The 15,833-nt window shown below is 33.8% G+C and overlaps 1 protein-coding gene across 1 annotated transcript in view; it reads right to left on the minus strand.

The window, feature by feature from the left end:
- Positions 1-14,464, minus strand: part of LOC111056193 — a 74,127-nt gene extending 59,663 nt beyond the window's left edge. The window contains exon 1 of the mRNA XM_039436625.1: positions 14,058-14,464. The gene's annotated coding sequence lies outside the window, so the exon portion shown is untranslated. The remainder of the gene's footprint in view (positions 1-14,057) is intronic.
- Positions 14,465-15,833: the final 1,369 nt, after the last annotated feature.

The raw sequence follows: 15,833 nt of genomic DNA on the forward strand, positions 1-15,833 counted from the left end.
TTTATTATTAATAATTATAATACAATATTATTCACCTGATTACTCTCATTCTGTTGCCGCAGTTTTCGTGGTTGGTTCCAAGAATAAGCAAATTCTCCGTCTTGCCAATTTGTCCTGTGTATGCTGTCATAGCAACGAGTTTGAACTCTGCTATACAATGCCCTTTAATTCAATTTCCTGCTCATGGGAGTGTAAGACATGTTGAAATGCGGTATTTGAAATTGTCTCCCGATAAGATATGTTCAATTCTCAGGACTATGAGTCAATCCCTAGAACGGAATGAGAAGTTGATTGATTACTTATTGTATCAAAATAATCTATAAATATCTCCCATAAATTGTTAACCATGTTGATATCGTGAGATAAAATCTGTCTCTCACATACTGTGACATCACATTTCGTAAGCGGGCTGGCATAGCTCGAATTGAGAGAATAGCGATCAGTATAATAGCGATAAGATGCCAGCCAGCTATTATTTCAATTCATGCTGCTTTGATACAATAAATATTTTATTTCAATTCTGTGTTATTATAAATGTAATAATGTTTTCTGTCAAGTTATATTTTTATATCCTCTCTCGGAAAGGTGTTCTCTGAATTACCCCTCTAGCTCTATGCTTATTTGGTTTTGCGGAGATCAACTTTCTATCTTTGTCAATTGAGGGTCCTTACCCCTCACCGCAACAACTTTGGTGAAGTATCTTATCTCTCGTTGTAATGGCACTCTCTCTCAGCAACTTTGAAGGAGCTTGGCTGTTTTTCGTTACTCATCTCTAGACTTCTCAGGACTCGCTCGCAATCGGTTGAAGTGTGCGGTTGATTCAAGTGAAAAAATTGAATAAACGGTATTAGTGTGTATGCGTGTGAAAGGCTGACGGACAAAGACTGATGCTCTACCAGAGAATCGTTATCCAGGGACCAAAAAGCACAAAAGCCGGTGAGTCCTTTTCGATTCATCAAATTAAGTTACAAAGGACCCTTAGGTCGAGTCAGTTCTCACAATACATAGAAAAGTTTAGAGACAAAATAATTAATATAATACAGCATTTCTTTGCAAGTTCAAGAGCCATTAACAAAGCAATTTCAGTTTTTTACTCCATCAAAAACAAGAATTCAAAAATTCTCAGAGCCAGTGATAATAGAAACAATATTGTCAAAGAGTTTCCCGATTTAATTATAAAGGACTGAAGGGAGAAGATTGGTTTGAAATTGCTCGATACCTTGCCAATATTTCAATAACAGCTATTATTGGAGAATTGTTTTCCAGGAAAAAGTATTCCCAATTAAGATACCTCATTGAATAACAAAGATGTAATTGAATCGCTCCGGAATTTCCAGCCAGTTTGGAAAGCTGCTTTGAACCTTCCCAACAGGACTCTCGTATAACCAACGAAAATATGTGTTCTAAATCCAAGTAGACAAAATGATTCTCTTAATATCAATTTTTATTTTGGAGATAATATTCATTTTCAATAGAGAAGTTTCACATCTTAATTCCTATGCAATGTTGAAAATAGAGCTTTTGAACCTTATTTTATAAATATTAGAGAAGGATGTTTCCGAGAGTCGGCTATCAGCCGTGGTAGAGAACGGACGCTTGTTATTGAGCTCTCTTATCGCTTTAAGCGAACTGTTTTCGGAACGTGAATAAAGTTTGAAATTTCTAACCATACTTTGTGCAATTCTATTCGTACAATTAAGAATATTGTGTCAATTTTTACCGAATGCAAAAAACTGTAGATAATTATTTTTCAAGTGCGAGTGGTAGGAGAGAGAAAAGATCTCTTAGTTCGCCGGACAGCAACCAACAGAATAAAAAGCCAACTTCAGTTACAGTGTCAAACAATTGCGACTTGGAACTTTCATCAGTCATGGCAGGTAATTCGGAAAATATTGAAAATATTCTTAGTAAACTACTTGATCAGAAGCTTGGCTCCCTGGCGTCGAAATCCGACATTGCAGAACTGCAGAAATGTTTCAGCGAATTATCCGACGAGAATAAACAAATTGATTTTTTGTCAAAGTGTTGAAGTGTGGGAGGGACATACATGTAAATAGAGCACACACTTTAGGGCCGCAAAAAAAAGCACCACTAATAGCTCATATTCCAGCAGATAAAGACTTTGATTGCATTCTAAAAAATACATTCAAGCTTAAAGGAACTAGTTTTGTGGTGCACAAGAACTTAGTTACGTGACACGTAGGGAAAGGGGGGTACTGCTTGCGCTCAAAAAAGAAATAACGCGAACTGTAGGGGAAAAAGATTCACCTGAATGTTGATCTTCTGCTCGTGGAAATACAAGTGTTACCTTCGATGATGAATATGAACTAAAAGCTGGTAGGAGTGATACTCATCATCGAAGGTAAACACTTGTCCTTCCACGAGCAGACGATCAACATTCAGGTAAATCTTTTTCCCCTACAGTTCGCGTTATTTCTTTTTTGAGCGCAAGCAGTACCCCCCCCCTTTTCCTACGTGTCACGTAACTAAAGTTCTTGTGACTAATTTCTTTCAATTAGTCAAATTGAAAGAAATGTTCAAAGTGGACTTCAAAGGCTATTTAAACAAAATACTGGAGAAATGACAAACTGGTGTCGAGAAAAAGGACGTTGATAGGGCACAGGAATAGGGAAGTGTTGTCTGTCACGAGTATAAAGATAATGAGTGTATTGGTGAAACAGAAAATGAAAGTTCTATAATCAAATTAGTGGGATACAATGTTGCGGGTTTAAAGGGTGAGACAAATGATATTAATTTTATAAATTTCATTAAATCGTATGATGTTTTTTGTTTATGCAAAACTTTCCTTGAAGAGTCCGATAGTGCATGTATTGGCCATATATTTTCAGATTACGATTTACGTTTTATTCCCGCAATAAGAACCTGTAATAGAGGACGAGCAAGAGGGGGGATTCTGTACGGTTACAATAAAAAGAAGTTACAAAATACAGCAAGTTTTGTTGTACTGGATGATACTGAAGTTATAGCGCTAAAAATTGGTAATGCAAAGCCCACATAATACCTATTTATTTGAATAGTGTGCAAGAGAGATGTGATAGGGATTTATTAGAATTGTGAAGTTTACTGGAGAGTCATGGAAAGGATAAATATTTCATACTGCTAGGTGATTTCAATAGTAGAATAGGAGATAGTCGAACATTACCTGATGAATTGTTAGCTACTGTAGTAAGAGTCAATAACTCAAGAAAATCAAAAGACAGTTTAGTGATTGGTGGAGATGAGGCGATTCTAGAGCTTTGCGAAAGATATGACATGGTAATATTGAATGGTAGACCAATGGGGGATAGGGATGGTGGATTCACATTTGTTAGTGGACAGGGGGCCTCGGTCATTGATTTTTGTTGCATATCCAGTGTACTGGTAGATTTAATAGATGATATCAGAGTCAACTCAATCATATTTTCAGATCATTTTCCTACAAAAGTTGAAGTGGTCTCCAATAAGCTGCTTATATGCTTCATACATCTCTTTATTCACATTTTCAAGTTGAATTATTATTTTCGCTACTTGATCAGGAAAATATAAATTTATTGTTTTCATTAGATCAAGAAAGTTAGATCTAATAACATGTAGGAAAAGAGGCCTTCTGCTCTTGGAGTTGACTGTGATGAAAATAGATTGTTTATCTACACAGTAGGCCTAACATAGTATCAATATCATTGAAGTATCAATACAAACATATACATTATTAGTTATTGATCCATGAAATATTCATCAGAAATATAGGCCTACAGAGAGGCCCTAAAGAAGGAATTACACTGAAACAGATTTCTTAAAAATCATGGAAACAGAAAAAATTTTCTTTTACCATGACAAATTCAACAATTTCCTTGGGAGTCATATTCTAATTGGAAAATAACTAGAATAAAGAAAGCTGAAGAAACATTAAGCTATTCCCATAATTCTCATCAACTCTGTACATACATTTTTGATTGTCTGATTGTGCCCTTTATTTTGCTTTCACTGTGACATCTTGCAACTTGTTCATCCTCACGTTGAAATTTATACAATCACTCACTTATTGTGCCCTGATCAATAATTGTACCCATTCTATATTCAAGCTTCAACTATACCACAGGGAAATAGTTATTTGTGCAACTAGTGCGCAAAGTGACAGTTTGCTGCACCGAAAGAAACGTTATGGAATGGTTTGTTGAGTGCAGCAGAGGAACTTTGCGCACATATTTCACATTAAATTTTTCCTACAGTTACCATTGAATATGAAAAGTGGGTAATTATGGGTAAAATTCCCTGAAATCCATCAAATGTTTTTCTGTGTAATTTTATTATTAATGAATAAAATTGAATAATGTAGTTGTGTTTGAATGAAGGAGCGGCTGTGTGCTGTGTGGGTGGTGGCTGTCGCTGTCCTCGTTGTCCTTAATATTATAATAACGTGCACCACAGTCACTGTTACCATCTTATTTTGATTTTGCTGCACTGGTGCTCCATATAACCTACTAACTATTTTGCGTTGCCATAATGCAAATCTGGAGTGCAGGAAAAAATTTTTCCCGCACTAGAGCGGAAAAGTGATTCTTTGCGTTCTGTAATCAGTGCAGGAATGGCCACTTTTCAAGGTAACTGTAGGAAAAATATATTCTTTATTACTCCGTACCCATATCCATACATTCAAGGCAATTTTACTACATTGTTGATACTGTAGAAGGAATTATACTACTGCTGTTTGAAAAAAGTATTAAATCAGTATGCGATTCTAAGGATTCGTGTATAGATAGACCCGCATTTTCTTTATTTATCTGATCCTTGGAAGGGGCCTAGGCCCCCCTGCCACCCTAATGGAAGAAAAGCTAAAAATCTAACAACTAATGTACAGTATGATAGTCTAGTCTTTTTTGGCTAATGACGTTTCTTTTTATGAGTTAAGCCGGCTCCAGACATGCATCATGCAAACACCGAGCAGCGACTCGCCGAATCGCTAGTAGTGTGGATGGATGTTTGTCTATTCAGCAAGCAGCGAAAATTCGTGCTCGTTGTTTTAGCCGGCTCCAGACATGCGGAATTTGGCGAACACCTAGCATACTCGCCCAATCTCAAGTAGTGTGGATGGATGTTTGGTATTCGGTAAGCAGTGAACATCCGTGCTCGTTGTGGGACTTTTGAACACATCAAAATGGACGAATGTTCAAGTGAAATGTACATACCATCTGTTAATATAGAACTATAATCTAGAGATACTACCTCTCCGAAAGAGATGGTTAAAATTGGTAACTAAAATTAATACCCAGTCCAATTTTGTAAGGTTGGCATTAAGTTGAGGAAGGTTTCTAAACAAGAATTGAGTTCTGTCACTTTCTTATCATGGGCGTACTAAGTGCAATTTTTCCAAACCTTGATTTTTCATTATGTTTTAATTCATTCTATAAACTATGAATATTAAATCATATCAAATCAAATAATCAATTATCAAGCAAATGAAGAATATTTCATTTCTTGCAGTATGATATTATTTTGTGAAAAATCACTATAAGGAAATTATGATTCATGTTAGAAATTTGGAATTGATTTCCTGAAAAAATTTACTTTTTTGGACTTAGTGGATTTTCCTTGTATGCCCAAGTATGTTGGAACCAAGTTGAAGAACTTATCTATATTATAATAAAGAAAAAAAATGGCTCATACACGTACGGGATAGGAAAATTATGTTCCATGTATCATCACGCCTAAACTAGTGGACTGAAATTAACTTGAAATTTTGCATATAATTAACTGAAGATGGTTTTAGGCCTACTTCAAGCTTTTCAAGATTCTACTCGCTCAAGTTTTTAATCAGTCAACTTTTAAATGAACCCTTGCTGAGCACGCTTGCTAGTTAATGAATAATTAAAATCTTGATTAAAACTAGATACCCTAGTGGAAGTGATCAATAGAGATCAATAAAAAAAATGTTTTGATATCAATAGGTATTTGGGCCAATACACATCAATAGGTATCCATGGATATGTATTGATGTGTATTGGCCCAAATACCTATTGATATCAATACAAATCAATACATATCCATGGATATCAATACATAACCAGCTGTATTGATATCAATACACATCAATACATTTCCATGGATATGTATTGATGTGTATTGGCCCAAATACCTATTGATATCAATACAAATCAATACATGGATATCAATACATAACCAGCTGTATTGATATCAATACACATCAATACATTTCCATGGATATGTATTGATGTGTATTGGCCCAAATACCTATTGATATCAATACAAATCAATACATATCCATGGATATCGATACATAACCAGCTGTATTGATATCAATACACATCAATACATTTCCATGGATTTGTATTGATGTGTATTGGCTCAAATACCTAATGATATCAATACACATCAATAGGTAGCCATGGATATCAATACATAATCAGCTGAATTTATATCAATACAGATCAATAGCCATCTATAAGCAGCCTGTCCCCTTTATAGAAAAAATCCTCTTTTAAATCTAGGAGAGCAGCTTAGGATGAAGATAAAATTTGCAAGGATTATAATATTCTAACCCAGCTGCGACTAGCATCAGACAAGGGAGTATACCTGTTCAATTACCTATAATCAATATAAGTAAATTGGATTCAGTGAATAGATGTCTATTGACATATTGATGAAAAATTAAGGAATGTAAATAGTTAAGACATAAATAATGTGAAAAGTTGTTTATTAAAATAACTCATACGCATGTCATTAAATTATCTATGAAGAAAGGTCCTTATTGTGGTGCTCCAGATTACTTTATTCTCTTCCTGTTTAAAGTAGCAATTTTTTGAGCTACATACCGGTTTATGTTACTGCACCTCAATTCAATCTTAATTTTTGAAGCATTCAGATTTTCCTCCAGGATCCGGTGTTTGAACATTTCTAGAACACATAACAGTTCAAAGTATAAAATCTTGAAAAATTAGAAAATGAGGATTTTATTTCCTGAATTAATCTGCTAGCAAATTTATTTAATAACCTAAAAATGTATTCAAATATGCATGACTCTCCCTCTCGTGAAAGGAAAGTCCAAGATAACACAAGAGTGTTTTTTTCACGTGAAAATCATGTCCTCACAGTTTTACATTACAACGTCATATTCTAGTGGAAAAGTCGAGAAAACACAATTTTTTTCACGTGAAAAAAAGGTGGAAATGTTCCAACTTTTCACGTGAAAAGTACGTGAAACTGAAACTTGATAATAACGTTTTTTTTGTTTTTACATTTTCACGTTTTACTGAACATGTAAAAACTCTCAGAAAAGAACATGAATAAAACGTTTTTTTCTTCATTTCTTGTCCCATATTTGGTCATTTCTTTCGCATGAAAATTTCCAAAAATTCACATGGAAATAACGTTTTTAAAAATACATTTTTACAATATTTTATTGTGGAAAGATAGAGAAGGATTACCTTTATAATATTCTAAAAAATAACCTTCTCAATTATTTATTTTTACATTAAAAAACTATAAATCTTATAAAACTTTTGAATAACCACAATATAATGTGAAGTAAATTCTCTACCCTAACTTCACAATAATTTTACAAAAAACTGAATAGAAAATAAATTGAACCATCAAGTCCTATTCAGACAAATGGATTTTTCCTAGTAGGTGATATATGCAATCTAACAGCTGGAAACTATAATTACAAAAAGAAAGCTCATTTTGATTTGTAATCATTCAACAACTTACAAATTTCAAATATTTTTCATGTAAGCTTCTTTTTTCAGCTTTTGGACTTTGTATCAGCCATTTGCTTGTATTATAGTGAGGTCCACATTATAATGGCAGTGTGTGATTTGCAATGGTGTTGCTATCCTTGTCTATCGTTCAACAAAGCAGATGGCGCTATCTCTTTCACGCATTGCGATGCTGCCACATCGTTCATCAACAATGTAGAAATTCAACTAATTGACAAAATATTTAATCTCAATCATGAAAATTTATTATCACATCTTTAAAAAATATATTTTCTTGACAAATAAAATATGATTAACTATTTTCAACAATAGTGAACAGTTAAATTCATCAGATATACCAGTATCAGCTGTTTGGGTGGCAAGGCTGAGATCTGGCAACCCTTTTTTCCTATCTTCCTACACTGCCATTATAACGTGGACCTCACTATAGCTTTGCATCACCCATTGGGAAAAAACCATAAATGTCTGGATGGCTAATAGGGAGATTTTTGCTTTAATAAAATGAAGAAACAACAATAATTTATATTAAAATTGAATTTATTTTCAAAACATCAGTCTTCAACCCTTTAATAAGTTGGAGACTGTTGTAGATAGAATAATACTGTAACTTTCAGGATAAGTTATTGGTCGAATACTCCACCTTTTGACATACAACTGAATTTCAACTCCTCATAAGGGGGTGACTTGGGGGTTGTAAATCAAAGATTTTGAATGTAAATACCCATTGTGTATTATCTTAAAAGCCTTCTCAAAACGAGAAAGATGAAATCAATAAAAATTTTCTATGATACTTTTATTCAAAATGGCGGCTGATTGAAGTTTTGGTTTTTAAAGAAATAATTGATAAAATTCAATCAGCTGCCATTTTGGATAAAAGTATCATAGATTTTTATTGATGTCATCTTTCTAGTTTTAAAAAGGCCTTTATAATGATGTATCACACAATGGGTGTTTACATTAAAAATATTTGAGTTATAACCCCTCATTTCTTTACAAACTGTTTACAACTTCAACCAGCCACCGTTTTGGATTCAAGTTTCATAGTACATTTTAATTGATGTTATGTTTCTTGTTTTAAAAAGCCCTTAAAAATAATGTACCACACAATAGGCGTTTACATTGAAAATATTCCAGTTAAAACTCTTGAGTCACCATATTATACATTCTGAACCTGGTCAACCCCTTATGGAGGGGTTGAAATTCAGTTGTACCATACGTCAAGAGTTAGAGTATTTGACCAGTAACATATCCAGAAAGCTACAGTATTATATCTACAACAGTCTCTAATTTATTGAAAGGTTCCCATACATATGACTCACCCGGTATGATTACTAACTTATAATGATTAGCACAAGCCTAGAGCTCATGTGGACATCACCCATAGAAAAAATTGTTTGACTTTATATTCTGTTTCAAATTAATCAAAATTGAGACTTACTTAGATTTCTCTTTGATGGTAAACCGAGTTTTTGGAGACTTCAGCCAGTATTTGATTACCGTACTGCTTCTATGTCTTTTTCTTTTGTGTTGGAAAATTTCATCTCCACAGCTCCTATCAGAGATGAAACAAAAGTTTACTTATAATTAAACATATTTCAAATAATATTTTTTGACTGGAAAATTGGAAAAACACACATTTTGCAAACACACAGTCTCACTCTCTCTTATTATATAAAATATATATTGCTAAAATGAGAGGGCTACACCGATAGTTTTTCTAAATTGGAATAAGATATAAATAAAGCTGTTAATATAAATAAATGAATCAATTGCTTGCTGAAAAAAGTTTAAATAAAACCTGCCGGTCCAGAAAACAACTGAATAAATTTTAATCTATCAATCCACAGTCATATATTATTGATATTAAGTTCATTATAATAACATGAGTGTAGATTAGTTTGTGGTGACTTCAATTACTTAGGCTAGGCTAAATAAAAAGTTTTGTTACACATTTAAATATATATGTACCAGCATATAACCCTGGAATGTGTCTGCCTAGAATAATAATCATCTTATTTCCAGCAATGATAAATTCAAGAGGCTTTTCTCTTATTATTATTAAGTTATATTTCACACTTTTATTGACTATTAAGATACATCTCTAGTGTTGAAATCTACTTATCCCATAGAAAAAGTATAACAAACGTTGAAATTTACATTTCAATGAGAGCAGTGGAACTCTTTTTGGTCATCAAGTATTTTCTTGATGTTTGGAGTGTACGTTGTAGCCGCCATTCTGATGCAGTTGTCCAAATGTTCATCAGTCAGTATATTCCTATAGTGCGGTCCACGTTATAATGACAGTATTTGATCAACTTTGGTTTTGCTATCCGAGTTTATCATTCGACAAAGCCGGTGCTACTATCCTTTTCTAGGTCCACAACGATACCAATTATGTTTTTGATAGTGTAGAAATATAATTAATTAATGCAGAGAATCGGTATCGCTATTCTTCTATCTTTATCCACTGCCATTATAACGTGGACCTCACTATATATAGATTTTTTTATCAATTTCATACTTGAAAAATATGCTCCACACAAGTAAGTAGAGCTGAACATAGCTTTCAACCTCAATGCAACTTGAATAATATTTGTATATTTTTCTTGGGGACTTGAGGCCAAAAATTTCCAGTTGTAGAAAGTGATCTGAGAGACAGATCATTTTGAAAATACACGAATTTCATTCCAACTGAAGCCAGATCTCCACCTAAATGTTTTACAACACAAGCTGCAAAATCTTCTGCATGGATCTCTCCAAAGAGAGTTGATGAATTGTACCATAATAAAGCTTTTAAAATCTTGAAATCGTTGATCAGACTGTTGTCTCAAGACTGAAAGAATTGTATTCTTGGCTATTGCTGCGTTGCTGTGGAGAATTTTTCTCGTGATTGACTTTCTTCAGACTGGGAGAGTGTTTATATTCAAACAGGACGACATTCTTTTGCACGAGCATTTCTGTGAGCTACCAAAAACTACCACACGAGCTACCAGTAGCTCGCGATCGACTGTTTGGCAACCACTGATCTACATCTTTGTTTGGAAATGCATTATTCAAATTACTTAGTTTAAATAAGTAAAAGTAGAATACAATCCTGATCTCTACATTTTTGAATGCAATAAAATCAGTTTTCCCCGGGAAAAAAGTTAGAATTAGTTTGATATATCGATTGTTGAGACTTTGATATTTCTATTCCACAGTATCAATATTATTGATAATATATCGATATTTTCATTCGATACCATAGTAATGGTGGCAATTTCAAAAATTATTGACAATGTTACTGTTATTAAAATATTTGATATTAATTTCAGGTGGAGATTATTGATTTTTTATGGGGGGACATTTGTGCTTGACACTGGAATAATGTTGGAAACGATAAAATAGTAGGTTGCTATTATTTGAATTGAAACCCCAAAAATCATTTCAAAGTCTGTGTGAGTGATTCCGGATACTGCATGATTTTCCTCATAAACTGTGATCTAATTTGAAAAAGTGTTATAACTTTTCCAATTTTGAATGGAATCACTTTAAATTCTAGGACAATGTTGATAATATGAACAGAAACGTCCATGAATTTTTTCAGAATTTTCCATGATGAACCAAAATTTTTTTAAAATTTTAAACGTCAGTAGCACGTTAACGGCACGTCTGACAGGATTTTCACATGGGACAAAAAGTGCTGGAAATTAACTTCTACACCCGAATCAGTCATCAAAAATACATTGTTCCGGGAAATTGAAAATCTGCCAAAAATATTACAAAGTTTTTAACTGCATTTAAAATTACCGCAAAAGGTAATATATATATATATTGTTAACGGTGCCCTGTAGACGATTTTTGCAAGAGACAAAAAGTGCTGGAAATTCACTTCTACACCCGAATCAGTCATCAAAAATACATTGTTCCGGGAAAATTGAAAATCTGCCAAAATTATTCAGTTTTAAACTGCATTTAAAATTACCGCAATCCATGGACTCCTATTGATATCACTAAACTAATAGTGATATCAATATAAGTTCATTGACTGTATTTACCGTGATTTCTATTGGTATCCATGGATTTCTATTGATATCCATGAGCACGTATTGATATCCATGAGCATATATTGATATCAATAGAGTTTTTCTATCGATTTCTATGGATCTCTTCCACTAGGGTAATAACCAGTCCCGTCCAGGTTAATAAATTATTAAAATGTTTTAAAAATTTATACAAATATTTTTTTTTAACAATTGAAGTTAAAATTCTAGGGCTTTCCATGTCCTATACAGTTACTGACCCGGGTACAAAGGGTATTAAAGCTGCGTTTACACCGGAGTTAATAACACGAGTTATTAACAAAAATTATTAACTTGACTGAATTGTCAAAAATGTCTCTTGACAAAAGTTAATAACTCATGTTTCTAACAGAAAATCCCTTGTTATTAACAAGATCTTGTTATCAATATAATTTATTGACTTCCATTTGATTTCATTCAACAAGACTATTCATATGATATAACAGCCGAAATAAAAAGCAAAAAAATTGTCTGCAATTTGAATTGAAACAAGTGTGTGATCATTACAATAATGATCTTCATCTGATCTAATGTAAATAAATTACACCAGAGTTTAAAACAGAAAGTTTTCAACATAAGTTAATAACATTTTATTTTTGCTGCTAGTTTTGTTATCAACGAAAGTTAATAACTTTGCCACATGTTTTGTCTGCAGCTCTAGTTATTAGGGAACAGCTGTAGTTGTAGGGTAGGGATGCTGGGCGAGGGGGTTGTGAGGAAGATAGTAACCTGTTATTAACAAAAGTTACCGACTCTCGATTGATAACATAAATCTTGTTAATAACAAGGAATTTTCTGTTGAAAACACGAGTTATCAACTTTTTTCAAGAAATTTTTTGTCGATTCAGTCAAGTTGACAACTTTTTATTAATAACTCATGTTATCAACTCCGGTGTAAACGCAACTCAACATGATATTTTTAACTTTTGTAATTAACATCAGTTGATAACAGAAATGTTAAAAACTTGTGTTATTAACTCCGGTGTAAACGCAGCTTCATTTTGGTTTATTTATAAAAGCAGGATAAGCAAGAAAAGCATCCATCTTCAATATCGAGATCCATATAATTTTATTTACTTATTTGGTTAGCACAAACAATACAATGATCAAAAAAGAAGAAACAGGCTATTGTTTAAAATTTTTCCAATTTCCTAATTTAGTTTCAAATTGTCCAAATATTATACATAGGTTATGTTCATTTCAATTTCTACACCAAATCACAATCTGAGAATATACATTAGAATAAAACAAACAATTTCAAATTCGGATATATTGATAGTAAAACTTTCGTAAAAACATGGAACAAACTTTAAATTCACAAAATAAAACATGAAACCACTCAAATTTTGAGCTCGAAAATATCATGTTCACCTTAGCTACATAACAGCTGTTCCATGTTGACAGTGGCGGATGACATTCAGTTGACGAATATTTGCTATTCCAAAAAAGGAGCAAGTGCTCGGAAAACCACGCATGTGTGTAGATGTGTGCTGGTTAATTGTCAAATATCAAGACAAATTAGTTCACCGAACGCCGAACATTCGCGGCTTACCGAATCACACATGTCTGGAGCCGGCTTTAGGTTCCAATAACTTACTTGCTTGGCAAATAGTGTGCGTCACAGATGGCTAAATCAATTTAGAACTTATAATTTTTATCAATTTGCCTGAAAATCCACGTAATACTGAAGGTAAATCCAAATATATTTATAAAAAATTTTTAATGACTGGTTAAAGGAGGTTGGAAGAACGAATATAGAAGAGATAATTCATTCATTGTATAGATAGAGCAAATGTAGAGCAACAATATTATTACTGGAAAAATTAATTCTTATCTAGAATATGAATAAATATATTTATATCTCAAGAATGAAGAATCATGATTTTTATTTGTCCATGCATGAACCATTTTATTAACACCCTTCAGCACTCACTGTATCTATATTATATAGTGTACTTGTATATTAATGAACTTGTATGTCGATTTAGAAGAATTAGTCAAATGAAGTGTTCTTTGATAACACTGTTGAAGCAATAAAATATCATGACCAGGCTACTCAAAAGCAGATCAGTCATGTTAGAACAGCGGCAGAATGAGTAGACAATGCAGTGTATGATGATAATGTTACAAAAACTACGAATCCATAGGCCTTTTGCCTTTGGTTTTTTTGGGTTGGACTGTATGATACAAATAAACACATTTATATATTCAATTCAGCACACCTGTATTTAGACTCAGGAAAAAAAATAGGAAAATCACTTACCCCAATCCAAACTATGATGTAATTATATACCGATTTGTTGAAAACAGGGTTTCAGGTGGTACATTGGAATAAGGAATATGGAGGAGACAGATGGGTGAAAACAAATCAATATTATTCTGCGATGGTCTGTGATCTGCTCTTGTGGTCCTTAGTCCTCAAACATTTGTACTGACTGCATATATATTTCACTCAAAGTATTTTAAGTGATTTAGGGCGTTGGCTTTCACTCTCAATATATTTTCACAAACAAAAACACAAGCACAAGTTATGAATCAATTACATGAAACGAATACATTATGTTTACAATAATAATGGAACAAATTTCTCACGATGACATATTCAAAAAATAACAAATTAAACAAATAGGAGTTGCTCATTATGGATCAACTATCCAAACGAAAAACAATGATCTGTCGACGATGAGATCTGTTTTGCAACTGAACTCAGCTCCGGGACGCACACGCCTAGAGCGGAGGGGATGGCTCAAGTCGTGGGAATGAAAACGATAACAGGACAAAATCTCTTCCTCAGCATTATGCAGTGGAAAAAGGAAAACTGAAACTACTATACAAAGAAACTGGCTTGAACATTCCCCCCTGAAAATTAACTTCCAGTTGAGACTGAAACGACAAACAATAAAAATAATAATACAAAAAAAAACACAACTGAACTATTGAGTAGGCAATGGGAACAACTTCGTTACCGGCTTTTTAATCCGCCCATTTTTCAACTGCACCGATGCTACTCTGACCTGTCCATTGGTTCCTGGAAAGACCTCTTCCACGATACCGATAGGCCATTGCAATGGGGGTAAATTAGGCTGATCGACAATTACTAGCATACCAACGGTAAGGGAGGGTGACACCTTAGTCCACTTTTTACGAGTTTGCAACTCATATAAATACTCCACTCTACATCGTTTCCAAAAGAACTGAACCAATTAATTGGTCAATCAACTCATATCGAGTGAGCCGACTCATTGGAGTCTCAGACACATATTTCATGGGGAAAGCCTTCAGAGGTGTCAGCTTTAAGAAATGCGCAGGAGTCAGAGCGAGTGGCTCACGCAGATCTTCGCTCAACGGTCACAACAGTCTCGAATTCAAGACTGCCTCCACTTGGACCAACATAGTATTCAACTCTTCATATGTAAGTAGTTGTGTACCAATTACTCGGATCGAATGAGACTTGACAGATTTCACATTGGCTTACCATATTCCACCAAAATTTGGCGAGCCAGGAGTGACAAATTTCCAATCGATGCAAAACTCTTCTAATGAATTTGTCAGAGTGTTCTGAAATTCAGCTGAATTCAATAACTGTGATAATCCCAACAATTGCTCATGGGCACCAACAAAATTTGAGCCACAATCGGAATACATAACTTTACAAGGACCACGGCGAGACAAGAAAAGACGGAAGTCTGCTAGAAACATGAGAGTTGATAAATCGGAAACCAATTCAATATGCACAGCCTTAGTAGCCATGCAAACAAAGAGACAAATGTACGACTTGGAGATGAATGGATTTCGATGCCGAGCCATAATAATCCTGATAGGTCCGTAATAATCGACACCACAATGCTCAAACGGTTTGGAAGGCACTACTGTACATGAAGGTAGGTTACCCATTTTCGGGTGTACTAGAACAGGGCGACAACGAAAGCACTGATTGCACTTTCAAATACGATTTCTTATCACGACACGTGATGACAAAATCCATAATTTCTGTTTCAATAGAGACGTTAATAAATGAGGGCCAGCATGACAATACTTC

This window comes from Nilaparvata lugens, chromosome 1, assembly GCF_014356525.2.
Source record: "Nilaparvata lugens isolate BPH chromosome 1, ASM1435652v1, whole genome shotgun sequence".
NCBI lineage: Eukaryota > Metazoa > Arthropoda > Insecta > Hemiptera > Delphacidae > Nilaparvata > Nilaparvata lugens.